Genomic DNA, 25758 nt, shown 5'->3' with positions numbered 1-25758 from the left:
GTTTTAGGAAAACCTAGGCTGCACCCTGCTGGCTATTCTTGTCCTAGTCACGACACCACACTTGTTTTCATTTTTTTAAAAAGGGGGCTATGAGTCTAAGGTTACTTGAAAAACTTCCCCTTTAGCATTTCCCGTATTGGAATTCTTGACATTAAAAAATGTTCAAAGTACAGATTATGTATTGAATTATTCATCAAGTAACATTTCTACAAGATGAAAGGAGAAGTCCTTTTATTTTATTTTTCCCTGGCGATGTCAAACATCGAAGTGACAGCATGCCCAATTATTAGTGCAAGAAAACATCCCAGATTATAGGTAAGAATCAATGAGCGGGGTAGCTGTTTTAAAATCCTATTAGTTTAATGAATCACACTTAAGAAGCCCCTAATAATTGTATTATAAAAAAGCAGTCTGAGCAATGTAAAACCACCCATCGTATCATATTCAGCGTGTCAACTTTATTGCTGCAGTTACTGGAATTTAATAAGAGAAATGCGACACATAGAGGAATTAATTGAGATAAAAGAGAAGAGTCGGTTAAGTTAATAATGTGCTGCATTAGGTAAGAAGCCGCAATTGTTCATCTGAATGCATAAGAACACCTGTTGGTCTCATTTCCACAAATAATTGTTATGTTAATTGAATAATGTAACCCCAAATATCAATTTGCAAATCGTTCTCATATCGGAAAGGTTGAGTTGGCGAGTAATGTTAGACAAAGGCAACGGTTTCCTTTCCGCTGCAAATCTGAATGTGTGAAATTGCCATAAGTTATCATACACTGGTCTGAGCCTCTTCATAAAGGGTTCACCTTTACTTGCATTATTAATCCCCACAATCAATGCACTACACCTTTACTGGGACTTCTTTTATCATTCCTTCCAATAGCAAACTCAAGTCATGAATGCTGTTAGGCTTATGGGTCAAAAAGGGCCACAGAGAAAAAATGGGGAAGGATCAGCATGTTTGCAGTGAACCCTGGCATGTTCACAGAAGGAGCATCCCATTATCATGCCCTCCAACATTTCTCCGATGAAAATAGGGACATCCTATTCTGACGGTATTCACCACGCGGGTGGTGCTGTGGGTTAAACCACAGAGCCTAGGACTTGCTGATCAGAAGGTCGGCGGTTCAAATCCCCGCGACGGGGTGAGCTCCCGTTGCTCGGTCCCTGCTCCTGCCAACCTAGCAGTTTGAAAGCACATCAAAGTGCAAGTAGATAAATAGGTACTGCTACGGCGGGAAGGTAAACGGCATTTCCGTGCACTGCTCAGGTTCGCCAGAAGAGGCTTAGTCATGCTGGCCACATGACCCAGAAGCTGTATGCCGGCTCCCTCGGCCAATAAAGTGAGATGAGCGCCACAACCCCAGAGTCGGTCACGACTGGACCTAATGGTCAGGGGTCCCTTTACCTTTACCTATTCTGACGGTAGGCAGGACTGTGTCTCATGGTGATGGGCCACAGCTCAGTAGTATACCACATGCTTTGCATGGAAAAGGTCTCAAATGACGTCCTGGGCATCTCTAGGTAGGGTTGCAAAAGACCCCTATCTGAAACCCTTGAGAGCAACTGCTCTGTCAGTGTAAACAGTCCTGAGCTGGAGGGACTCAGTAATAAGGTTGTTTCCTACGGATCAAGCCAGGTATAGCCTGAGTGCATTGCTCAGGATGACTCAGCATAACAGCAACCTGAGTCCATGACCTATGAGAGAGCTCAAGCAACTTCAGACTTCATAGCCACGTGTACGGTGGTGTCAGGCTTCGGGGAATCAGTTTCCTCCCCCGTGGCTGTAAATAAGATGAAACAAAAGGAACATCTTACTAGTTAGATTCTTTAATAATCACAGCGAGAGACAAAAGAACACATTTCCTAGAAATGGCGGTGCTCCCAATTAAGGATTACACCCTCTTCCATCCCTATTAATCCACGTCCCTCCTACATTTTGTAATCTGAGGTTGTCCCCTCTGTGCTTTCTGTTCTGACATTTTCTGAACTCTTCTTGACCTTGGGGGAGAGCAGAGGAATGCTGTCCAGAGATTGAGAATCTGTTAACTCTCTCTCTTCCAGTGCTTCTTCTCCTAGCTGTTCCCCATCCAGTATTCCCCAGCTTCTGACTTCTGAACTATATCCCTCTGCAAACCGCTGTTCCAAATCTATACTGTCCTCCTGCTCCTGGGAAGATTCAGGATCGGGGGGGGGGGCTTCCACCATTCCTCCTCAGTGCAGCCCTCCTCAGCACGGTCCCTGACAGGTGGACAAGTATCAGCTTACATTTCTGACATGTTCCAGAAATGAGGCCCTCAGTCAGAGGTTGCTTTAGCAAGATGGACATACCTCCATGGTCTTTGTCCCATCATGTGAGTAGCTTGGTTCCTCTCTGAAGCCACGGTTATGAAGGTAAGTAGGCTATTTTCAGACTTTCTTGGCCAACAAGAGGTCTTATACCGTTGATGTACGCAAGCCTCAACTTTCTAACTACTGCACAAGTTCCAGAAAGCTACTTCACAACCTTGGGTGAGCACAGACTAGTGTGCCTAAAGCACAAAAAGATTAATTTTTAGCAATGCACATTTTAAAAGTCATAAATATGATAAAACGTGTAGAATTAGCATAACCAAGACAAGAAATGCCACATAATTGGCCGCCAGATTTTATCAGTCTTTCGCTCAACGATCCCCATCTTCCATTTGCTTCATTGACTTTTAATAACATTTGCCATTCTTCCCGAAATGAAATCATGTTAGCATGACAAACATTTGAAAAGAAATCTGTTCGCTGAATTATGAGCGTGATTCCTGGGGAGCGTTGCTGCGCTCCTTTCAATAGAGCCTCATTTTTAGCAATGAGGCGGTTGCGGTGATAATTTGAGAAAGTTCCAGTGTTAAATTTGTTGAAATCTTTAGAAGCCAAGAACCAAGTTTCAGGCAAGTACTCTTTCGTGAGAGAACCTCAGCAAAGATTTAACATGAAAAAACATGCAGCAAAGCAAAGTGTGGGAATATAGACTGTTAAACTTTAACATGGGCCATTTCCAGTGAATTCCAAAGTATCCCACTTTAAAATCTCCTCCCAGATTTTCCTATTTCCCCTAGCATACAGATAGACCACATGTTTGGTAAGTTTTAAAAATGGTTTACTTACAAATTCTCCAAAGGTCAGATTCATGTGCTTTTCCATGCAGCCATCAGAAAAGGTGCACAGGCAGTGAAATGATGCTTGGTTACAAAATGGTAAAAGTTCCTAATAGGAAAACAATAGTTTCAGACTCCATTCTTGCCTTAAACAGAAGAGGCTGGTTAAAGCCATGAAGCTGGAGAGAGCAGCTCGGGCTCCTCATGCACCATAGTTCACATGTAGACTGAGGGAACAAAGGTTTAGTTACCTATTTCTTCCCAAGGTGAGGGGAAGTGACAGGCAGGGCAACTTACTCTATGGCATGGGTAGGCAAACTAAGGCCCGGGGGCCGGATCTGGCCCAAGCGCCTTCTAAATCCAGCCCGCAGACGGTCTGGGAATCAGTGTGTTGTTACATGAGTAGAATGTGTGCTTTTATTTAAAATGCATCTCTGGGTTATATGTGGGGCATCGGAATTCGTTCATTTATTTTTTTTCCAAAATATAGTCTGAGGGACAGTGGAGCGGCCCCCTGCTGAAAAAGTTTGCTGACCTCTGCTCTATGGCATAAACCCCTCCATGCTTTAATTACAGTCATACCTCATGTTACGTCCGCTTCATGTTACGTTCTTTCAGGTTACGTCCCGTGGCGACCCGGAAGTACCAAAAAGGGTTACGTCCGGGTTTCGCTGCTCGCGCATGCGCAGAAGCGGCGAGTTGCAACCCACACATGCGCAGACGGCGCCACTGCGGGCTACGCTCTTTTCATGTTGCGAACGGGCCTCTGGAGCGGATCCCGTTCGCAACCAGAGGTACCACTGTAGACTCAAGTATGCTGGTTATATGTGGGTGGTTTAGCCTACAAAATTTCAGGAGGTCTGAAAGGCAAGAAATGCAAAAGAAAGAGAGAAGCAAGAGCAAAGGAAAAAGAGGTGCCATTTCTGGAGGACAAGGGGACACCCCCGCTCCGTGTTTCAGGCCGCAGGTTATGTTCAGAAGCACTTCACTCCTCAGTCAACTCACTTGGTAAAGCCCCATATGGGATACACATTTGAAGCATGATTATACCACTGAAAGCAGTTGTGGCTTCTCCCAAAGAATCTTGGGAGCAATCATTTGTCAAGAGTTCTAAGAGTTGCTAGGAGATGCCTGTTCACACAGCTGCAATTTCCAGAGTTCCTTGGGAAAGAAGGACTGACTGTTCAACCACTCTGGAAACTCTACCTCTGTGAGGATCTCCTAAGAACTCTCAGCACCCTTCACAAATGACGGTTCCCAGAATTCATTGGGGGAAGCCATGACTGTTTAAAGTGGTATGATAGTGCTTTAAACGTATTCTGCTGATGGGATCTCAGATTCGAATCCGCCATGTAAGGGAGCCACTTTAAACTAAAATGTACTAATTTGATAACTGTATAATTTGGGAATTAATTGTTATTGTTATAATTTAGCTATTATTTGGGGTATATTGGAAAACTAATTTTAAAAAATGCTTCTGATCTTTACACACACACACACACACACACACACACACACAAAAACCCACAGCCTAATACACCCACCGCACTGCAAGCTCATGGATTTAGGAGAGAAGTATAGATTATTTTACAAAAGAGCCCTAGGCCTACGTATAGTAAAATAATTAAGAGACTGTTCACTTCTTAACGAGGCCGCTGTGCTAATGTATTTTCCCATTAGCTCCTCCTCTCTCTCTCTCTCTGTGATGGCCTGGGACTCGGGCTCAAAATTGGAACCAGAAGAGTCTCAGTCTGCACCACATCCTTTGCCTCAGGCATCATCTGAACCAAGTCTGGGGCCTGATCCTGAAGAGTCCCAGTCTGCACAGGTTCCCCTGCAACAAACACCAGCTGGGCCGAGTCAGAGGCCTTAGCCTGCCCTGGCTCCAGATGCGCAGATTACCTCGTTGCCTTCAGCTGGGTCATCACTTACAGCTGCTTCACTACCAATTGGGTCAGGGGAGGCTGAGGTGGCCCCTGGGTCTAATAACCCACCGATGTCTCCCGAGCTGCAGAGACTAAGGTCTGAGAAGGAGAGACCTGAGTACTCGCAGGAGGAGTGCTCGCCTTCGGGCGAAACAGGGAGGTGAGTTGCCAAGGGTTCAGGACCGACTGCTACCCGGAGAAAGATAAAAGGCTGTCAGACCCCGCCCCAGGTTTGCTGGAGCAACATTGCTGTATGCTAGATCCTGCCTGAGATCCTGTACCTGTCCTTGCCTGGTTCCCTGCCTTGGTCATGTTGGACTGACTCCCCGGAGAACCTCCGGATTCAGGACCAGTCCTGGACCGCGTTTCACGGGTTACTCCCGGGCCCAGCACACTCTCTCTCCCCATGATCCAGTGGTAGAGGAAGGGGGGTGCAGTGGGGGCAGTCTGCCCCAGGTGTCATCCCAGCTGGCTTGGCCACTTACGCTGTAGTAGAGTAAATAACTGTTTATTTCCATGACAGATTTGCAGTCGAACATAATTAACGTCAGTCCAAAACACTAGTAAAAAAAAAAAATGCTTGCACTGTATGAACTGCATTCTCGACAGTAACTGAAGTAGGTTTATCTTTTCCTCTAAATGAAAACTTACTGGCTGGGGAGAGGGAGGGGAGGAGGGAGAACTTCCCGTAATTATTTACAACTGCAGCATCATTAAATAATTAGGCAATCCATAATAAATGTGCTGCTTTGATACCTTTTTTATTACAGGAGGGAAAGCCAAGTGAATGCATCTTCAGCGTCAGCTTAGCTCCAAGAAATCGTAAAAGGCTTTCCAAAGCACGTGAAACTCTTCTGTCTTTTTATTTAGCCTTTCAGGGCACTTAGCATTTTCCTTGCGCTTTCATTGGTTCAGCGTTCCCCTTACACACACATTCCTGCTTTTGTGTGCTTTATGGAATTATGCAGTCAGAGGGTGTTCTAAGTAGTAAATGAGCATTCGCACCTCTAAATGCATGGCAGTTTAGCTCATTCATTAGCACAGTTACTGACCTTGCTATAATTAAATGAATGGCACATTTAATCTAATATGCTCCAAACAGCGATATATAGGGGGATGCACCCGGCAGTGTTACGACATCCATTTGGCTGGAATAAACAAACGCTGAACGGACTCAACATAATTGATTCAAGCATAATTCTCTCAATGTGGTTTCCGAATCACAGGAAGCGTCTACATGCACTCAGCCGAGTCCCCAATGCATGGGCAGTGTGAAGGCAGGTGCAACTTGATGGAGCGTCTCCACCCCCATCATTCAGCCTGGATACTGAGGTCCGGCTTCAAGAGTCTTCTGGCAGTTCCCTCACTCCGAGAAGTGAAGTTACAGGGAACCAAGCAGAAGGCCTTCTTAACAGTGGTGCCCAGCCTGTGGAACGCCCTCCCATTACATGTCAAGGAGAAAAAGAACTACACAACCTTTAGAAGACATCTGAAGGCAGCCCTGTATTGGGAAGTTTTTAATGTTTGATGTTTTGTTATGTTTTTATAAGTGTTGGAAGCCGCCCAGAGTGACTGGGGCAACCTAGCCAGATGAGTGGGGGTAGGGGTATTATTATTATTATTATTATTATTATTATTATTATTAATGGTTAAAAGGTATAATGGTAAAGGACCCCGGACGGTTAAATCCAGTCAAAGGTGACTATGGGGTTGCGGCACTCATCTCGCTTGCAGGCTGAGAGAGCCGGCATTTGTCCACAGACAGCTTTCCTGGGTCATGTTCCCAGCATGACTAAACTGCTTCTGGCGCAACAGAACACCATGACGGAAACCAGAGCGCACGGAAATGCTGTTTACCTTCCCGCCGCAGCGGTGCCTGTTTATCTACTTAGACTGGCGTGCTTTCGAACTGCTAGGTTGGCAGGAGCTGGGACCGAGCAACGGGAGCTCACCCCGTCGCAGGGATTCGAACCGCCAACCTTCTGATTGGCAAGCCCAAGAGGCTCTGTGGTTTAGACCACAGTGCCACCCGTGTCCCTAATAATAATGGACACAATGGTGCATATTACCTTGCATGGGTAAGGTAGCTCGTGTGGCGCTGGGATGAAAGCACCTCAGCTTCCACGATGAGAGCTGCAATTTCACCTGGCATCTTACCGGCTGGGGCCAACACAGCTTTTTTAAACATCATGGTATGTTGCCAAACCGTGTTGTTTGGCTGGCAATACACCAAGATGTTGAAAACCCAACATCAGCCAGCCCTAGTGGATATTCCTGGTGTGGAATCTGGCAAAGGGTTTGCGGAATGTGGAAAAATATTGCAGTGCTGCTATTTACCAGTCAGCAGAAGGCAGATCTCTGGATGAGCAGCAATAGGTTTGGAGTGAATTTTTTAAGCCCAATTGTTTAATTGGAATATTGTAGTTTTTTTAATTGTGTACTTACTTATTGGCATTATCCTTCTTTGTAATTATTACTCCACAGGTTATTTTAATAGCTATTTACACCGTTGGTTCATCTGACAGGTTTCCAGCTGCAATGGTGGGTTTCACACAATTGTGTGGGGAAAACGGCATACAAATAAACAAACACATTAATGGCCAATAGTAGCAGCAAGAAAGCGACTTTCCACATCTAAATTAGGCAGCAGAAAAGAGGAAAGGAGTGGGCTTTTTCTGCTGAAGGACACTTCAGTTTTGGTGTTGAAAACAAACCCCTTAGGTTGAGGATGTGCTCAAATCTAACTCTATGTATTTTGCACCGGGTTCTAGTTGGTAGATTCTGGGGTACTAGGGGGGAAAAGACACAAACTAGATCTGACAAACCTGGGTTCTTGTGCTTTGTCTGTTGTGCGTGGATTAGCAGGAAAAATGGAGAATTTATAGGAGGCATGTAAACAGTTTGTGATAGATCCAGCAGATGGCAGTCACAGAGCCAACATCTGTCTTTCGCTTTGCTGCAAACCAGGAAGGCGTTGAGAATGTTGCTATGAATCTCTAGGTATCTTGGTCCGGAGGTGTCCTTGCAGAAGGAGACAGGGTTAGTGACCTCATACCACCATATGTCCCATGGGAAAACCGTCCATGCTTTGCCAACTATCATCAGAATATGGGCAAATCCTTTCTAAGAGGAGAATGTGCCCCAAGATTTCAGCCATCCATTCCTGAAAAGTGAATGGGAGACATGCAAGAATTCTCAACGGGGGGGGGGGGGGCACACAGGGGAACTTGATGTTAGATTGAATCCAGGGTAAGCAATGGCATAGCCTCCAACATTTCTCCAATGAAAATAGGGTTGTCCTATTCCATAATATGGGACACAGGTGGCGCTGTGGTCTAAACCACAGAGCCTAGGACTTGCCAATCAGAAGGTCGGCGGTTCGAATCCCCACGACGGGGTGAGCTCCCGTTGCTCAGTCCCTGCTCCTGCCCACCTAGCAGTTTGAAAGCACCTCAAAGTGCAAGTAGATAAATAGGTACCGCTCTGGCGGGAAGGTAAATGGAGTTTCCGTGCACTGCTCTGGTTCGCCAGAAGTGGCTTAGTCATGCTGGCCACATGACTTGGAAGCTGTACGCCGGCTCCCTCGGCCAGTAAAGCAAGATGAGCGCCGCAACCCCAGAGTCGTCCGCGACTGCACCTAATGGTCACGGGTCCCTTTACCTTTATTCCATAATACTAATAATAATAATATTTTATTTGATTTTATTTATTATTTATACTCTGCCCATCTGAATGGGCTGCCCCAACTACTCTGCATGGCTTCCAACATATAAAAATAGATGATAAACATTAGACATTTTTAAAAAACTTCCCTATACAGCACTGCCTTCAAATGTCTTCTAAAGGTTGTATAGTTACTATCTCAATGGCTCGGGGGGGGGGGGCGGGTTGCTTAAATCCATACCATCCAACATTTATCTGATAAGAATAGGGACATGCTAAGGAAAAGTGGGACATTCTGGGATCAAATCAGAAACCAGGTTTATTACACTGGGCAACAATTTTTTACTTTTTTGAATGTTGTCTAGATTTCTACAACTGATTTAGGGTATTTTTGCACTGCTGAATCAGGAAATGGCATCCGTTTCTCTCCATCAGGTCAGGTTTTTGTGCTATGTTGATTTGAAAAAAATCAGATCTTGTGACAAAATCGATTACATTTTTGTGGCATTATCAGCTGATTTTTATCAACACATATCCTAAATATGTTTTTAAGAGAAAAAAATGTTTTTCCAACAACATATATTGATTACCTGATAGAAACATCGATTACTGTAAACTGAATGGTGGGCATTGATAAAGGTAAGTACACGTAAATTGCATGTTGCTTCACCATTTTTCAAACTTCAGGGCTTGAACTTCCGTTTCTTGGAACTCCTGGAATGCTCAGCGGCACGGAGGTCTTTCTTCAGAGTCCAACAGTAGTCAGCCATCATGACTGCGTCCCAGCGACCCTGATACCTGGTCTCCATCTCTTTCATGTCCTGATGGAATCTCTCCCCCTGCTCATCACTCATTGAACCCAGGTTCTCAGGAAACCGGTCCATATGTGAAAATAGGTAGTGCATCTTGACGCTCATGTTGCAGCCCAGGTTTCTGAAAGCAGTCAGCATGTTGTTGACAAGTTCTGCATAGTTTCTGGCCTTATTGTTGCAAGAAAGTTCTTCACTACCAGAACAAATTCCTTCCACTCTTCCAGTTCCACTTAATCACCCATAATCACCCAGAACTATCGGACCTGAATACTTCTTGTCATTAAAATAATCATTTCCAATCAAAACAATTATTCGACATGGCATTTTACCCCCACCAACTTCTTCTAAAATGCTCCACAGAAGCGTACATGTGAACAAAAACGTAAAAAAACGACATGTGGCCATAGCTCAAAAACTTGACCTGATTGAGCAAAACCAATGTGATTTTTGGATTCAGTGCATCAGATTCGTCCTAAATCATCTGAAAAACGCAGACAACAAATTTGTTGTTGACCAGTGTTATGTTTATTATTTATGTATTCATTTTTCCTTGTTTATGATTTTGGGGAAAGAACCTCCCACCCCCCCTATTGCAGATCTTCCAAGGGACAGTCAAAGCCATCCTGGTTTCTGATTTGATCCCAGGATACATGTTTTTAGATATATATACATGTTTATTACCCTTCCATTTTTTCTAAAAATACATAGCTGTTGTGGGGCGAAGAGAAACACTTTTAAAGCAAGCAGGAAGGAACTCTGATGGGATGAAAGAATGGAGCCGCTTCAGAGGCTGTGTGGAGGGCCACATAAAATGAGGTTGAGGGCCATATGTGGCCCCTGAGCTACAAGCGGCCCACCTGTGCCTTTCCTTTCCTTGGGGGATGAGGACCCTATCGCACTTCTCAGCATCACAGAATTTGAAAAGGCCCTCACTGACTGCATACACAGTACAGTGGTACCTCGGGTTAAGAACTTAATTCATTCTGGAGGTCCGTTCTTAACCTGAAACCGTTCTTAACCTGAGGTACCACTTTAGCTAATGGGGCCTCCCACTGCCGCTGCGCAATTTCTGTTCTCATCCTGAAGCAAAGTTCTTAACCTGAGGTACTATTTCTGGGTTAGCGGAGTCTGTAACCTGAAGTGTCTGTAACCCGAGGTACCACTGTACGCATTTAAAGCCCACAACGCCAGAAAATAGTCCTGGAAATCGAAGTTCCTTCAGTGTACTGGGAATATCTGCCCTCCCTTCCCCACAGGTGGGTGGGGTTTGCGGCACCGAGCAGAGCTCACCTAGACGGGTGCCACCCACCTGCTTGAGCCGGCCTTTGACCCACCCTCAGCCAGGGAGGACAAAGGACGGCTGGCCGGGGGTGAGTCTAAGGCCAAAAGAAAAGAGGCTGACTCCTTGGCTCAAGCCTCTTTCACTGTTCTTCCTTCCACGATCACCCACCCACCCTCAAATTAATAATTTCTTGCCTCCATAATTTCATCCTAGGTCTGCAATCTTCAATTTAATGATTCTTTCCTTACAGGCTAATATTTTGCGTTCCAGGTTAGCGGGCGCTACTGTGGTCGTAAGATGGTTGCTGTATTCAAAACCGGGAAGGATTTTTCCCTGCATTGGCAGGTTTCGCCTTCCCCGTAGCATTTTCGTCACAACTTTGGCGGTTTCTAGGCCTTGGCAAGGTAGCCTTTAAGGGACACGGGTGGCGCTGTGGGTTAAACCACAGAGCCTAGGACTTGCCAATCAGAAGGTTGGCGGTTCGAATCCCCACGATGGGGTGAGCTTCCATTGCTCGGTCCCTGTTCCTGCCTACCTAGCAGTTTGAAAGCACATCAAAGTGCAAGTAGATAAATAGGTACCGCTCCGGCGGGAAGGTAAACGGCGTTTCCGTGTGCTGCTCTGGTTCGCCAGAAGCAGCTTGGTCATGCTGGCCACATGACCCGGAAGCTGTATGCCGGCTCCCTTGGCCAATAAAGTAAGATGATCGCCACAACCCCAGAGTCGGCCACGACTGGACCTAATGGTCAGGGGCCCCTTTACCTTTACCTAAGGTAGCCTTTAGTCTAACATCAAGTCGGGGGGGTGCATTCATGCTCCCTCCCCATGCGGCGGCACTTGCAGGGCCCATGAAAGGGCAATAACCGGGAGTCCCTGGCCCTAGAGCGGTGGCATGTAGGTCAAACTCCCTGGACGAGGTCGGTGGAAGGGCATGCTGTGTAAGTTTGCGCTTTGCAGTCCCCTGTCACTGGACCTCATCTGCCTGCATATCCTCAGCCAGGTGGGCTGAGAGGGTTACCTGCCAAGGCCTGTGCCAAGTTTCCCACTTCTGAAGTTCAATAAAGGTAAAGGTAAAGGTACCCCTGCCCGTACGGGCCAGTCTTGACAGACTCTAGGGTTGTGCGCTCATCTCACTCTAGAGGCCGGGAGCCAGCGCTGTCCACAGACACTTCCGGGTCACGTGGCCAGCATGACAAAGCTGCTCTGGCGAGCCAGCGCAGCACACACGGAACGCCGTTTACCTTCCCGCTAGTAAGCGGTCCCTATTTATCTACTTGCACCCGGGGGTGCTTTCGAACTGCTAGGTTGGCAGGCGCTGGGACCGAGCAGCGGGAGCTCACCCCGCCGCGGGGATTCGAACTGCCGACCATGCGATCAGCAAGTCCTAGGCACTGAGGTTTTACCCACAGCGCCACCCACGTCCCATTGCGAAGTTCAATAAAAGTTGTGGCCAATTTGAACCTATCACTTGGGGTAAAAGGGTAGGCACCACAGACACGGTTTAGCGCGTGTGCCCGCAATTGTAGTTCTGTAAGGGGGCGCGGATGGCACTGTGGGTTAAACCGCAGAGCCTAGGACTTGCCAATCAGAAGGTCGGCGGTTCGAATCCCTGTGACGGGGTGAGCTCCCGTTGCTTGGTCCCTGCTCCTGCCAACCTAGCAGTTCAAAAGCACGTCAAAGTGCAAGTAGATAAATAGGTACCGCTCCGGCGGGAAGGTAAACAGCGTTTCCGTGCGCTGCTCTGGTTCACCAGAAGCGGCTTAGTCATGCTGGCCACATGACCTGGAAGCTGTACGCCGGCTCCCTTGGCCAATAAAGCAAGATGAGCACCGCAACCCCAGAGTCGGTCATGACTGGACCTAATGGTCAGGTGTCCCTTTACCTTTACCTAAAGGGTAAACTGCAGTTCCCAGGATTTGGGATGGGCACTTTAAATGTAAGCAAGGCTTCAGCAGGAGGGGGAGGCTTCCTGTTTCACCTCAGGCGGCAGAATGAGACGGGTCACCCCTGGTGAGCTGTGATGCCGCATTTCAAATGATCTCAGCTAGTTTTTCCAAGATTAAGAAAACGAAGCATTAGTTATCTTTTCATCCAGTGATGAGCATGCAGGTGTTCTTAAGAGACATGTGACCCTTCAGTTTAATGTCTTTTGTTTCTGCCTTTCTTCTCAAAGGGAAGAATTTGAAAGGAGATTCAGTTCTAAGAATAATCAGAAGTGGGCTCTGTAAGAATGCTGGCGTACTACTTCCATAGATAACTCCCGTGTAGTCTTTCAAGTCACAGAAGAAGGAGTAATAGTTTTTAATTTACAAAAGCGGGGCGGGGGGGGGGGGAGAGAAAACCAGCAAGGCCAAAAATAGGAGAATGAATTGGCTGGAAACAAATGCTCATTACTGACAAGGGGAACTCTCAGCTCCTACTGTAATTCTGAGGAACTATTTTGAGGAACTGTTGTACGCAAGGCTGAACTATTCTTTCAATGAAGCAAAATGTTTTCTTGCAGATTAGGAGGGGGGAGTGAAATAGATAGAACCACAATTCTGTGCATGTCTCCTCCAAAGTAAGTCCTGTTCAGCTCCCTAGGGCTTACTCCCATGTAAGTGGGTACAGGATTGCAGCCCTTATTGTTTTTAGATAACCGTTCTCAAAGGTCAGGATCCGTGGCTCTCCCTACTACCCCAGTGTTATAAGGGGGGGAAACAGCTCCTTTTCTCTTATGGCATATCCAAGAGCCAGTATAGAGTCCTTAAGTAGGTTCCTTATCGGTAGGAGAAAATAACAGAGGCCAACCAGAATATATTGAGAAGCAAAGCGGCGAGTAAGCCTGATCTTTATTAAACTGTTGCAACAGGGTCCCCACACACCACATCCAGGAGGGAGGAGAGAACCCAGAACAATGGTGCGCAAGCCCTTATATAGACTTTTGAAATTGCCCACCCTGTAGCCCAAGATCCCCACCCCCTAAAAAGCACACATACATCATGGAAGGAGGCGGTCTACCGCAAAAAATCCTGTCTGCCAGGATACCTAATAATGGTCACTGATTGCATTACCTGGGCAGCCTGGTCATTCTTTTGTTATGGTTAATAGTTTAGTTCCTGAATCCAGGTCACAGGTTCACCCTATTCATACACAAATACGCCCTTAAGACAGGATTTGTAAGCAAAAGACAATGGGGAGGCTTTCCCATTTCCTTTCTCCTGGCAGAGAAATATTTGAGGTCAATTTGGGAGAGTCAAAATGGCTTCAGGATTGCTCTCCTGAACTATTTCAGACACGTGGTTTATGTTAAGTTGTGGGTGAACATATCAGACGACACAACGATTCTTCAAACAGCTCTTGTTTATTCACAGGCCAGAACAGAACTGAACTGAAGGGTTCAGCCAACCTGCTTATATAGAGCTCCACTACAAAGCAACAGTAACCACTTTCTTTAACTATCCAATCACTGAACATCACTTTCAATCCCTTATTTGCATATGTGGACCTGAGTGAAAACTATCTACAGTATCCCCCTGCTGGCCCAGGGTGAGAACTTCAGTACATAACAGTTTATGTACTTATGCATGTGTTTGCCTTGTACTTTTTTGAACATTTAATTTATATTTGAGACCTTAGCATGAAGTATTGGAAGACACAAGATCTACCCACCCGGGAAGAATGGCAGATGAAGGTGATGGACTACATGGAACTGGCGAAAATGACTGGCAGAATCCGAGACCAGGGAGAAGAGTCAGTGGAAGAAGATTGGAAGAAATTTAAAGTTTATTTACAGAAACATTGTAAAATTAAGGAATGTTATAAGGATGTTGGAATGAAGTAGTGTGATTTTAGCAGAAATGCTATAAAGGTTTAAGAAAAAATAGATTGTTAAATGGTGAAAGGAGGGAAAGTAAAGTTATAATATATTAAGATAAAATAGAGGATAAAAACTGGAAAAGATGGAAAGGACTTGCTGAAATAGCTAATTGAACTAGAATACAAAAAAGGGAGGTGTGAGGAGGTCAAGGAAACAAGCAAATGAAAGATAAATTATGGGAAGATTTGTTGTATATTTTTTTTCTTTTTTTTTCTTTTTTTTCTTCTCTCTTCGTTATTGTGATATGATGTTCTGTTTTTCTGTTTAATATGTTGTTATCTATTTTTTCTTTTTGTAATCTTTTAAATCTCAATAAATATTATTTTATATATATATATATATATATATATATATATATATATATATATTTGAGACCTTAGGATTCTTATAACACTAGCGAGACTTAAGAACGTTGTAAACCTGATCATCTCCTGCAGTTTGGTGGGATGATGTTTACCGCCTGCTTGCTAAAAAGCACCCTTTTATTTTTCCCTTTTAACTTCACTTGCAATAGGATTCATGAGGCTACAGCATGGACTGATTTCAAAATATATATAATTCCAAGGTGAGGGCGAGGGGGAGTCGGTCCCTGTCCTTTGCTTAAGGCTTTAAAAACCTTTCTCTAGATGAAATGGTCTGCTTCTTTCGTTTTGCGGATCAAAGGGAACCAGGAGGTTAAAAAAATATACAGGTTTGCAAAAGCGGACGAGAGATATGTGTCAAAGCCAGTGCACAGCACAGATATTTCAGCAGGTGTTGGTTTTCTGCACTTTCCTGGTCTGCAATTTAAGAAAAATGGCTCAGCTGTAATGGAACCTAATGTTGTCGTGCTGGGCTTTGCTTTCATCTTGAAAACCACAGGATTCATTCATGTTTTATAATATGCTGTACTAGAAGATCCATTCTAACACAGTATTATGCATATGAACAGGGTCTGAATGTATGCAGGGAAGCTCAGTTACCGTCTTCTAAGGAACAAATTCCTAGGCCTTATGTCTGCTAAGATGTGCTTAGGAACCTAAGGAAGCAGGAATTGGGGGTCCTACATACCGTATTTTTCGCTCTATAAGACGCACCAGACCACAAGACGCACCTAGTTTTTGGAGGAGGAAAACAAGAAAAAAAATATTCAGAATCTCAGAAGCCAGAACAGCAAGAGGGATCGCTGCACAATGAAAGCAGCAATCCCTCTTGCTGTTCTGGCTTCTGGGATAGCTGCGCAGCCTGCATTCACTCCATAAGATGCACACACACATTTCCCCTTACTTTTTAGGAGGGAAAAAGTGAGTTATAGAGCAAAAAATATGGTAATCCCATCTCATGGATCTAGCTAGGTTGGCCAGGCCTTGTCCCACCAAGCCATTCTGAGCTGTCATCAGCCATCTGTTCCAGCTGTCATATATGACATCCAGCACTAGAAAGTTGAAACTGTGGCTTAAAACTTTGAAATGCAGCTAATGGAAAACTCCTGAGCCAGTGACAGAAAGAGATTCTAGATTCAAGAAGTGCTGACTTTCGGCTGCAAAGAAAGAATCAGGAGCACACTTCAGTGTACTCTCTCTTTTTCTGAAATCATTTTTTATTTGATTTTACAAATATAAGTTAATAACAATACTAAATACATATTTACTGTATACCTGAAGGAACGTCTCCACCCCCATCGTTCAGCCCGGACACTGAAGTCCAGCTCCGAGGGCCTTCTGGCGGTTTCCTTACTGCGAGAAGTGAGGTTACAGGGAACCAGGCAGAGGGCCTTCTCGGTAGTGGCGCCCGCCCATAAGATGTCAAGGAGATGAACAACTATCTGACTTTTAGAAGACATCTGAAGGCGGCCCTGTTTAGGGAAGTTTTTAATGTTTGATGCTGTATTGTGTTTTTAATATTCAGTTGGAAGCCGCCCAGAGTGGCTGGGGAAACCCAGCCAGATGGTTGGGGTATAAATATATTAAGGTAAAGGGAAAGGGAAAAGGAAAGGTACCCCTGACCATTAGGTCCAGTCGTGACCGACTCTGGGGTTGCGGCGCTCATCTCGCTTTATTGGCCAAGGGAGCCAGCACACAGCTTCCGGGTCATGTGGCCAGCATGACTAAGCCACTTCTGGTGAACCAGAGCAACGCACGGAAACACCGTTTACCTTCCCGCCGGAGTGGTACCTATTTATCTACTTGCACTTTGACGTGCTTTTAAACTGCTAGGTGGGCAGGAGCTGGGACCGAGCAACGGGCGCTCACCCCGTCACGGGGATTCGAACCACTGACCTTCTGATCGGCAAGTCCTAGGTTCTGTGGTTTAACCCACAGCGCCACCCACGTCCCTATAAATATATTATTATTATTATTATTATTATTATTATTATTATTATTATTATCATGTATATGGAGATTTCTCTGAATCTTGAGACTTCCCTCCATCCCCTCCATGGGTCTTATTGTCAACATTTTCAACTACATATTATTCCATAATCTATATTTTGTATCCATCCATAGTGTTTGTCATGTTAAAAGTGAGATTAAAATCCTGCTAATTTTTTCATCTGCTTACAGTGGTCTCCTAAATGAATTATAAATTTTTCCCATTCTTTTTAAAAGTTTTTGTCCTCTTGGTTCCTGAGCTTTCCAGTCAGCTTTGTCATTTCGGCGTAGTTCATCAGCTTAGTTTGCCATTCCGCTCTAGTAGTGACTCTTTCTTCTTTCCATCTCTGGGCTAGTAGCATCCCACTTTGGTGTACTCTCTTTTTTTTATTTTAATAATATTTATTAATTTTCAACCATTTAAACACAACAAAACAGAAAGACAAAAAAAGAAAGAACAAAAAAAAAAAGAAAAAAAGAAAAACATAAAACTAACAAAGCAAGACACAAACCATTTCAAACACAGAACAATTTCAATGTCTTATCTTTCATTCCCTTATTTCCACGACCTCCTCACACCTCCCTTTTTGTTTTCCACTTCTATTAATTATTTCAGCAATTCCTTTCCATCTTCCTCTGTTTTCTATCCTATAATTATCTTAACATATTCTAACCTTATTTTCCCTTTAATACACTATTAATCTATTTGTACTTGATTCCTTATAGCATTTCTACTAAAGCCATATAACTTCATTCCAACATTTTTCTAACATTCATTGTTTTTACAATATTTCTATAAATAGTCTTAAACTTTTTCCAGTCTTCTTCCACCAGCTCTTCTCCCTGGTCTCGGATTTCTGCCAGTCGTTTCCGCCAATTCCATATAGTCCATCAACTTCATCTGCCATTCTTCCCGAATGGATAAATCTTGTGTCTTCCAGTACTTCACAATGAGTATTCTTGCTGCTATTGTTGCATACATGAAACAAATTCTATCCTTCTTTAACACCAATTGGGCGACCATGCCCAGGAGAAAGGCCTCTGGTTTCTTCAAAAGGGTATATTTAAATACCTTTTTCATTTCATTATGAATCATCTCCCAGAGTGTCTTAATCCTTGGGCATGTCCACCACTTTGGTGTACTCTCAACTCTCCCTTTAGTGTCGCCAGCTTGACTTAAAGCTGGGGTGTAAACAATCTTCCTTTGCTGCTTTGCAGGAATGTAAAGAGTATCCTTTTGCAGCTGTGACCTGCATTTAAGCCCCACCTGCAAATGGTGATTCTTCCCTTGTAGAAAAACATGAATTCAAAGTAGATTCTTCCTTTGCAGCCATCGTTTGAAGTGTGAGTCACCTGACAGCAGATGATGTCAGTTTTCTACACTTGACATCGTTATTTTTTGATTGGAAGGTAACAGTCCTGACCATCTGTCCAAGTGGCCCACCATGAATTCTGGGACTTACTGCTTGAAAAAGGATTTCGACTTTGAGCTATGCCCTACCTCAGCTTAAGCACATTCCTTAAATCATATTCATTTAATAAAAGAAAACCAGTCGTTATTAAGGGTCCTCTTCATTTTGCTTTCTTTTCCAACTTTAATGTTCCACAAATTTCCTCCTCCACCCTCCTTTTTGGGGGGAGGGGTGGATATAAAAACAAACAAGTTCAACCACTGTAGCAATTTTCAGGACAACATGAAAGACCTGTACAAAATATTGAACAGGAATGAGATTCCTCGTAGTACAAGGCCGGCTCATTAAAAGTGACAGCTTCTGAGAAGGGTGAAGCTCTTTCATCTCGGCAGACAGGACCAATTATTAGCGAGCAACTCTATGCATTAAAACTTTGCCTTCTGCCTGGAAATAAAAGAGGAGAGCAAGGTTCTCTGGCCTCGTAGCCAACAACCCAACCACAAACTGCAACTGGGGCAATTTTGATAAGAGCGACTTGCAGAACTTGGATCAAGTCATCATCCACCCCCAATTCCCTCACTGCCACTACCAATGACAGTCAAGAGGCGCTGCTGGGCTTTAAAGAAACGCTTTGCCGAGCTTGCATTGTCACCTGCATGGTTTTTCAGCCTGCAGTCTGAGGCGTTAACTCGAGACGAGGAGCTGTGCGTAGACCTAGGCGCATTATTCAAAGCCTTTGAAAAAGTTTCCCTGAAATATACTCAGAGTCGAGAGTGGATTGCATGCTCTTTATTCAGGTCATAGTAGTGAGGAGGAATGAAAGTCCCCTCAAAGTATCTGCTTTATATACATTATTTACACAATGGGCTGCACGTGATTGGCTAATTACGGAATTCTCCTGTAGGCCAATCAGGTTGTGGATTCACTTCCATCTGGAGCTGGATTGGGTGGCTCCTGCAGACCAATCATACTGCTGCATTGTTCTAGGACCAATCAGACTGCTGCATTCTGAATCCTATTGTTCTAGGACCAATCAGACTGCTACATTTTGGATCCTATTCAACTCAGTACATAACATTCCCCTTAACAAATTTAGGGCCATTGCACTTCTGAAGCAAACTAACCTTGGCAAAGTGTCTCCACAAATTGTATGCTTGTGCAGAGGTGGGCAAGTTAAACCCGCTCTGTTGATGGAGAGATAGGATTTTGCATTAGTCGTGCCTTCAGCTCTTCCGTTACATTAGCTGAGTTGCCTGCCTTGTGCTTAGCAGAAGCTCACCATGCCAGGAAACATAATTTCCCTTGAATGCGCCCACCCAACCGACTGCTGAACTTTTGGTGTTACGTAATCAATACTGAGAAACATTCCTTTTAAAATGTGCACTTGTTCTGGAGAGTAGGTTCAATCAGATTATGAATCCATTTTGAACCTCGTGAACCCACTGCCTTTCAGTACGTTGTCACGAGGAATTCTTCCTTGCATAAGGAGGACTTTGAACTTCGAAAGAGTACAGCACAAAGGAACACATTCCTTCGAAACACGGCACAAATTGTCCTGCGTAGCATTTTGCATCAATTACAGATATAAAAGTACCTATGCTAAACTTGTAGTGGCAGGAGGAGGAGGAGAAGAGGAGGAGGAGGAGGAAAATGAAGAAGAATTAAAAGCAACTTTGTTGTTTAGTCGTTTAGTCGTGTCCGACTCTTCGTGACCCCATGGACCAGAGCACGCCAGGCACTCCTGTCTTCCACTGCCTCCCGCAGTTTGGTCAAACTAATGCTGGTAGCTTCGAGAACACTGTCCAACCATCTTGTCCTCTGTCATCCCCTTCTCCTTGTGCCCTCCATCTTTCCCAACATCAGGGTCTTTTCCAGGGAGTCTTCTCTTCTCATGAGGTGGCCAAAGTATTGGAGCCTCAGCTTCAGGCTCTGTCCTTCCAGTGAGCACCCATTTCTTTCAGAATGGATACCGTATTTTTCGCTCTATAGGACACACTTTTTCCCCTCCAAAAATGAAGGGGAAATGTGTGTGCGTCCTATGGGGTGAATGCAGGCTTCAGGAAGCTATCCGCAAGCCTTCGGAGCACGGCAGGAGTTCCCGCCAGGCTCCCAAGGCTTGCGGATAGCAGCCTGCATCCCGAAGCCCGGGGAGCGCAGCGCTGCGCACCCCGGGCTTTGGGCAGCTATCCGCCAAAAGCTATCCGATGGTTGGATGGATCCCGCTGGCTGTCTTGGCTTCTTTGCTCTTTGGGGCCTGGGGGGGGGATTTTTTTTCTTTATTTCCCCCCCAAAAAAACTAGGTGCGCCCTATGGGCTGGTGCACCCTACAGAGTGACAAATACGATAGGTTTGATCTTTTGGCAGTCCATGGGACTCTCAAGAGTCTCCTCCAGCACCATAATTCAAAAGCATCAATAATTCAAAATCAACTTAGAATCATATAATTGTAGAGTTCAAAAGCATCCCAGGAGTCATCTAGTCCAACGTCTGAATAGCTTAGTCAGTAGACTCTTAATCTCAGGGTTGTGGGTTCAAGTCCCATGTTGGGTGGAAGATTCCTGCATTGCAGGACATTGGACTAGATGACCCTCATGGTCCCTCCCAATTCAACAATTCTATGAAAGCTAGTCACTTTTTAAAGAAAAATAACTCAAAGCAACTTAACCACAAAGTAATAACACATACCTCCTGCCAACCTAGCAGTTCGAAAGCATGTCAAAGTGCAAGTAGATAAATAGGTACTGCTCCAGTGGGAAGGTAAACGGCGTTTCCGTGCGCTGCTCTGGTTTCGCCAGAAGCGGCTTAGTCATGCTGGCCACATGACCCGGAAGCTGTACATCGGCTCCCTCGGCCAGTAAAGCGAGATGAGCGCCGCAACCCCAGAGTCGGCCACGACTGGACCTAATGGTCAGGGGTCTCTTTACCTTTAATAACACATACATTAAAAGCGGAAGAAAAGAAAACAGAAAAAAACAACTCATTCACGTTTTTAAAAGGCAGGACTAAAACATCCCACTTGTTGAGGGAGGCAGCAGATAATTAAAAACCAAAGGCCTAGTGGAAGAGAAATGTTTTTGCTTGCTGCCTAAAGACATGCAATGATGGTGCCAGGTGAGCCACTGCTGAAAAGCTCCATTCTTGTGTTGCCACCTTCTGGGACCCCTGTGGAACTGGCACATGGAGAAGGGCCTCAGATGACGGTTGGAGGGCCCAGGTTGGTTCCTATAGACAGAGGTGGTCCTTAATTTTATTTAAAGTGCAGGGATACTGTGTTATGTACTGGCTGTGTAATAGGTCCAGTAACAGAGGTGGTGTGCCTCTGAATACCAATTGGTGGGAAACACAGGTTGCACCTGTAAATCTTCCCTGGGTCCTTATAGGTAAGTCTCAGGCCCCACCATGCTCCTCCAAGGGAGGGAGGAGCCCAATGAGAACTGAGTAGCCTCAGGATGTTAAGTGTCAGCTGAGGGTGGAGAATGTTGAATGCCATGCTTTGAGGGAACATCTGGCTGGAGATGGAGATGGGATGCGGGTGGCACTGTGGGTTAAACCACAGAGCCTAGGGCTTGCCGATCAGAAGGTTGGCAGTTCGAATCCCCGCGACGGGGTGAGCTCCCATTGCTCGGTCCCTGCTTCTGCCAACCAAGCAGTTCGAAAGCACGTCAAAGTGCAAGGAGATAAATAGGTACCGCTCTGGTGGGAAGGTAAACAGCGTTTCCGTGCGCTGCTCTGGTTCGCCAGAAGTGGCTTAGTCATGCTGGCCACATGACCCGGAAGCTGTACGTCGGCTCCCTCAGCCAGTAAAGCGAGATGAGCGCCACAATCCCAGAGTCAGTCACGACTGGACCTAATGGTCAGGGGTCCCTTTATCTTTACCTTTACCTGGATGAAGAACACTGACCAGGAGTCTTCCCATTAGGAGGGAGGACACACACACACACACACACACACACACAAAAACACGTGTTTGTGTGTGATTTTCTCGGTTTACAAAAGTACGTGCCTTGTCTCTTTTTTTCCAGGTTTTACAGTCTTCCTTACAAATCAGTTACAATAATAATAATATTATAATAATTTATTATTTATACCCCACCCATCTGGCTGAGTTTCCCCAGCCACTCTGGGCAGCTTCCTTGTTGTGAGACCTTAGTGTTGAGTACAGTGGTACCTCAGGTTAAGAACTTAATTCGTTCTGGAGGTCTGTTCTTAACCTGAAACTGTTCTTAACCTGAAGCACCACTTTAGCTAATGGGGCCTCCTGCTGCCGCCTTACAATTTCTGTTCTCATCCTGAAGCAAAGTTCTTAACCCAAGGTACTATTTCTGGGTTAGCGGAGTCTGTAACCTGAAGTGTCTGTAACCCAAGATACCACTGTACAGTATAAGGTTGGGCGGGAAGAGGAGGGGGGAGGCTTATATTATTTTGTATAGTGTACATGTGGGGTTTTGTGCCAGTGTCAACTGGGTAGGTTCTCTTTCTATGTGTTTATTACATTTCCTTGGTTGTGGGGGGGGTATTGGGGGGCAGGGCGTGGTTGGTTGTCTGTGGTTGGCCGCAATGGGGTTTGTTTGCATTTGTGAGAGGGGGAGGCCTATTTGAGTCAGGTAAACCAGATTGATTCTCATGCTGTCAGTGGATTCTTGTTGTCGTCATGTTGGGCTGCGTATGCAATAAAGGGGAGCCATACTGGGGTGAAGGCGGGGAGGACACGCATTTTGTTGCAGTTCCCTGTTGTCCCTCTCCGCTAAGGAAAACGGAGACGAAAACAGGCTTGCCAAAACAGATACCTAGTGAACAGGGACAAGTCGGGCACACGCAACATCTTTCTTCCTTGTATATTGCAAAGGTTTTATAAAGCACCTTTCACGCTCAAGGTGTTTCCAAATGCTTTACTGGGTAATGAGTTAGGGACTGGCGTTCCGGCGGCTGCTAGCTCATTCCGCATGAAATAGTGCGCACACAGCCTTGCACAGTAAACCTGCCTTTGCTGTGAAGAGATATTGCTTTGAAGAGCTTGTTCATTTCCCTTTCTTCCGAATAAGTGCTGAAGGATTTTATTGGCGGTAGACGGCTCAGCTCAGCCTGCCTGCGAGCACATCTGCCCACACCTATATCTCTTAAATTACTGCTGTGCTGGAGCTGGAAATGGTGCAGGAATCGTGAAATATGCAAGCAGGGATCAAGCCTGGTTTTTGTTTTGTTTTTTTGTAGGTGCTGTGAAACTAAATCTGTGCCCGCACTGGCAGGATACCTCCCCCTCCCTTTCTCATTTTTGCTTTTCTTTTCTGCTTGGAACTGTTCTTCCAAGATATCCTCCACGCCTGGCTTTTTGGTGCATTCATAGTTCATGCATGAAAAGATCAGCAAAGAAATCTCCCTCTGAGGGCGATGGAGCACTCTGCCTGAAATGCAAGCTGCGAAGGGTGGGGTGGCAAAATGGTAAAGGACCCCTGGACGGTTAGGTCCAGTCAAAGGCGACAGTACTGGGTGACTGTTGTTGTTGTTTAGTCATTTAGTCATGTCTGACTCTTCGTGACCCCATGGACCAGAGCACGCCAGGCACTCCTGTCTTCCACTGCCTCCCGCAGTTTAGTCAAACTCATGCTGGTAGCTTCGAGAACACTGTCCAACCATCTTGTCCTCTGTCGTCCCCTTCTCCTTGTGCCCTCAATCTTTCCCAACATCAGGGTCTTTTCCAGGGAGTCTTCTCTTCTCATGAGGTGGCCAAAGTATTGGAGCCTCAGCTTCAGGATCTGTCCTTCCAGTGAGCACTCAGGGCTGATTTCCTTCAGAATGGAGAGGTTTGATCTTCTTGCAGTCCATGGGACTCTCAAGAGTCTCCTCCAGCACCATAATTCAAAAGCATCAATTCTTCGGCGATCAGCCTTCTTTATGGTCCAGCTCTCACTTCCATACATCACCACTGGCTGGGTGACTGAGGAGTTAACAACTATAGGAGGGAAAACTCTGGTGCATTGTCTGATGGATTAAACGGCTGACTGTTGCTAGAATCTCCAGGGCTCAATGGTGACTGTGTGCACATTTTATAGAAGAACGGAGGCCTTCTTTGGACAATGTGCTGGGCCCGGGGGTAACCCGAGTAATGCGGTCCAGGTCCAGTCCTGAATCCAAGGGACACGAACACCCAACTGTGTGACAGAGGCAGACACAGCCCATGGTGTGCTACTGCAGCACATCAAACACAGCACATAGTAAGTTTGCTGTTTCTCCTCCCGCTTGCCAGACCGAGATTCCACCGTCGGCAGGAGCAAAAAATATGGGTTTTGCATTTTCAAAACTGGCTTCAAGAATCACCGAGTCTACAGCAGGAGCTGTCTTTCAAATCTCTGTTGACTTTCTCCGCTAATCAGTTTAAAGCCTCAGAAGTCTGCAGTGTCTGGATTCATTAGATAAGGGAAAGGGGCCGTCTAAACCATGGCAAATCTTAGTTGCTACAAAGGTTTGCTGTTGCAAATTAATTTTCGGGGAAAACCCCGCTTAAGTGCCACTGTCAGGGTGTGGGTGTGCTCTTAGCTATTACACAAAGCTCTTGAAACAGTTGTTTAAGTCAGTGTATTAAAAAGGCTGTGTTTAAAAAATAGCTTTGCCTGAGAATTCAGTCGTGTCCTTAGTTTTCCAGCAGTGCTGGTGGGTGTTTTTCTTTTCTGGGGGCAGCCGGGGTTGAGCAGATGTATGCACATATAAAGTTTGTTTTGCCCCCACCCCCCACCCCCAACACAAACCAATATTTATTTATTTTAAAGAAACACCTTCCCTTAACGATGCCAGTTTCTGTTTGTGTAGTGACAGACTGATCCGGGTACATCCCTTAGGCATGTTGACAGTGCTCCAGATAGCTAAGAAGCATAATTAAAATTTCAGTGTGGTACATAGTCCAAGGGATAAAATCACAGCACACACCTTGGCAATACTTTTTTGCAATCTGGGCAAATGGGGAGGACAACAGAAAGCAGAAAGACAGGGCTCAGTCTCACATCAGGAGTGCCAGCAAAGGGGTCTTTAAAGACCCCAGACAGAGGCTGCATTCCCACGTAAGTTTATTGTAAAATAATGTATGTTTAATGTGCATGAAATGTTATGTGGAGGTTTGCATTTGCAGAATGTCTGCTTTGCAAAGAACTGCAACAAGTGCAAAAGGTTGTGCAGCAAAAAAGAAGGTGGAGTCTTAGTTTCCATGTTACATCATTGATGACTCATCCCTGGGAGTCTGGGTCTCTCTCAGAAGCTGCCTGAGTATTGAAGAAGTACAGTATTGGCCTGAGGACAAGCCACACCCAAATATAAGCCACTCCCTTAAAAT

The 25758-nt window shown here is 45.3% G+C and overlaps 1 long non-coding RNA gene across 1 annotated transcript in view; it reads right to left on the bottom strand.

The window, feature by feature from the left end:
- Window positions 1-469: 469 nt before the first annotated feature.
- LOC308458746 overlaps window positions 470-25758 on the bottom strand; it is an 88601-nt gene continuing 63312 nt past the window's right edge. Inside the window, exons 2-4 of the long non-coding RNA XR_013977636.1 lie at window positions 3144-3242; window positions 2337-2536; window positions 470-1789 (exon numbers count right to left, since the gene is read on the bottom strand). This is a non-coding gene — a long non-coding RNA (uncharacterized lncRNA). The remainder of the gene's footprint in view (window positions 1790-2336; window positions 2537-3143; window positions 3243-25758) is intronic.

This window comes from Podarcis pityusensis (assembly GCF_964106645.2).
Source record: "Podarcis pityusensis genome assembly, chromosome: 1".
NCBI classification, from domain to species: Eukaryota; Metazoa; Chordata; class Lepidosauria; order Squamata; family Lacertidae; genus Podarcis; species Podarcis pityusensis.
The sequence above is the reverse complement of the archived record's forward strand: the minus strand, read 5'-3'. Positions and strand labels throughout refer to the sequence as shown.